Source organism: Palaemon carinicauda, chromosome 15 (genome assembly GCF_036898095.1).
Source record: "Palaemon carinicauda isolate YSFRI2023 chromosome 15, ASM3689809v2, whole genome shotgun sequence".
Taxonomy (NCBI): Eukaryota; Metazoa; Arthropoda; class Malacostraca; order Decapoda; family Palaemonidae; genus Palaemon; species Palaemon carinicauda.
The window spans coordinates 3,258,376-3,261,197 of record NC_090739.1 but is presented as its reverse complement, the minus strand read 5'-3'; the positions used below and the strand labels follow the sequence as shown (position 1 = coordinate 3,261,197).

The 2,822-nt window shown below is 34.6% G+C and overlaps 1 protein-coding gene across 1 annotated transcript in view; it reads right to left on the bottom strand.

Moving 5' to 3' along the window:
- Positions 1–438: 438 nt before the first annotated feature.
- The window catches only part of LOC137654441 (neuroparsin-A-like), a 9,649-nt gene continuing 7,265 nt past the window's right edge, over positions 439–2,822 (bottom strand). The window contains exon 4 of the mRNA XM_068388063.1: positions 439–2,822. This exon is cut by the window's right edge and continues 324 nt beyond it. The gene's annotated coding sequence lies outside the window, so the exon portion shown is untranslated.

Below are 2,822 nucleotides of genomic sequence, written 5' to 3'. Positions count from 1 at the left end.
TACGTTCAGCTGGGCTCCACAAGGAACTAGAAGAGTTGGAAGACCCAGGCCTACATGGTTGAGGACTATGGAGCGCGAAGTAGATGGAGATGGTTTGGGCAGGCTCTTCGCAATCCCCAGGAGAGATTAGTTCACTATACGTTCAGCTGGGCTCCGCAAGAAACTAGAAGGTTGGAAGACCCAGGCCTACATGGCTGAGGAATATGAAGCGCGAAGTAGATGATGAATGGGGAAGTAATGAATTAAAAGCTCAAGATAGAGACAAGTGAAATCTAACCAAGGCCCTTTGCTTCAATAGGCGTAGGAGGAGATGATGATGATGATGAAAACAGATTGAAGTGGAAGTAAAATGAGTTATATAAGATGAACATCTGAAATAATGAGGATTGTATAACTAATACATTTGAATAACAAATGTTTGGTGAATAAAACTACATCTTTTTTATTATATACGTCCTTTATTGTAAGAATGAACAGAGCTGATTCCATTTCTCTTACTATTCTCGATGGTCAAAAGAATTGCATTGAGAGCGTAATTGAAAGGTCAACCCTGGGTGATGTCAGGTACACATTTTTTTTATTTTTCAAAATATTAATCATAATATTATTTCTATTCCTGCCAACGTGAAAAAAAAAATATTTTTTTTTAGCTTATGGTACTAAATGGGACGGCAGCATTGGGTCCTGAAGTTGGCTTTGCATTGTTGAGTTAACAATCATTAAGATAGTTAAACGCAGTCACAGGTGTTTAAACCGTGATCTGGAGGCTATAAATAATTGAAATTATAAATAGATTATGACAAGGTTTTGTTCCGTTATGACTCATAACAATTTCAAAATAAAACGGAAACAATGATTTGCAGAAGTTTAGATATTAGCCTACATCTGCATTTGAAACATTTGGATCATACAGAATTATCCAATTTTAAAATTCAAAATCTTTAAATTGTACTAAAAAAATTAAACAATGTTGCATAAACTTTAAGTCTATCAGCAACAAAAAAAAAATTACATTTTTTACCAGAATTTCGTTTTCAAGTGACGTATATTGCATATCATAGAATCGATACACGTACAATAAATGTCTGATTATATGTTGTTAGTGTTTCCATTATGCGTAAAATAGACCTCAGAGCGAATATAATGCTTGGTACATCATAATATTTGAGGCAAGAACCAAAATTGCTCTTGGTACAGAGCACAAAAAGGGGTGTTTACTCAAAAACTGCCAAAAAAGGCAATTTTTTAAAAAATGAAATTAAGATGGTTCATGCCAAATGGACAGTGATTACTATAATTAATATTGCAATAAATAGGATGACTCATATATATATAATTAAATATATAGCTCTTACAGGAGGTGTAACTCTAACATAAATACCAGATTAACAATCTCAAGGAGAGGATAGACGGTGATAGAACAGTGAACACAAGAGTGTAGAGGTTTAGTTTTGCTCTTTAAGTGAATTCACCCTTTTTACGTTAGACCAATTCAATATATTTCAGCATTTATGAAAATATTAATTATGATATTATTGATTTGAGGTATGGCAATTGACAATAGTTATATGATTACATTCTAGAATTCATGGTGAATAACTAATAATTTGAGAGAGAGAGAGAGAGAGAGAGAGAGAGAGAGAGAGAGAGAGAAAAAAAGTAGGTTCCACCAGAGCAGCTCATATGACCTCATCAAGTATCTCTTAATACCTAATAATATTTGTACTTATATATATCACAAGCGCATATATGCATAAGGCAATATTATATTAGGAGGACTTAACGCTTTGTGGGGGATTAGTAATAACGGGAGAATTCCTCGTCTTGAAGCAACCATGGGCGGTGGTTGAGAGTACAGGGTCTAGTTCACTCCACAACAGCCTTAGAATCTTTCAAATTAGAAGCAGCAGTTGGGATAATATTATTTGGATGGATATAATTATAGAATTGACTATCTGGATGTTTCTATCAAGTGGGAATACTATAAACCACTTGATTAAATTATCGGCTTCTTAAAGTATCTTTCCTTGTTAGATTAGTACTAGTCAAAATCACAAGAGTTGAAATCTTTCAAATTAGAAACAGCAGTTGGGATACTATCCTTTGGGTGGATATAATTATAGAATAGTTGACTATCTGAATATGATCAACCAGTATATAAAATTATCGGCTTCTCAAAGTCTGTTTCCTTGTTAGATTAATACTAATCAAATTCACAAGAGTTAGAATCTTTCAAATTAGAAACAGCAGTTGGGATACTATCTTTAGGGTGGATATAATTATAGAATGGTTGTCTTACTATCTTTTGGGTGGATATAATCATAGAATGGTTGTCCATCTCGCTGTTTCCATTAAGTGGCAATACAATCAATCAGTTGATAAAATTATCTGCTTCTCAAACTCTCTAACTTTTTCCTTGTTGGATTAGTTCTAATCAAACTCTCTTCAACAACATCTAGTTTGGTCCAGACGCTACACTGCTCTCAATCCCTAGCTTATCAAACAAGCCACTTCACTACGTCTGTTAAGAATTCATTCAATTTTGAGTTAATCACTGCTACTTTCGTCTTCCATTGGCGATGTAGGGACGGGGACAAGATTCTATAATTTATGAGAAAAGAATGATAATAATTTGCCTCAACTTCGCCAAACCTAGATAAGTAACTATCGTGGAGGTCAGCTCTGGATTTTGATGATTCTGGCGGTCAAATAAGGTCATGGTGTGGACGCACTTCAAGGCGTGCTTCAGTCTCCCTTTTCAGTGAGTAGATTCCTCTTGTATATGTTGAAGAAGATGAAGTTGGGGAGAAAACCCAGATGTT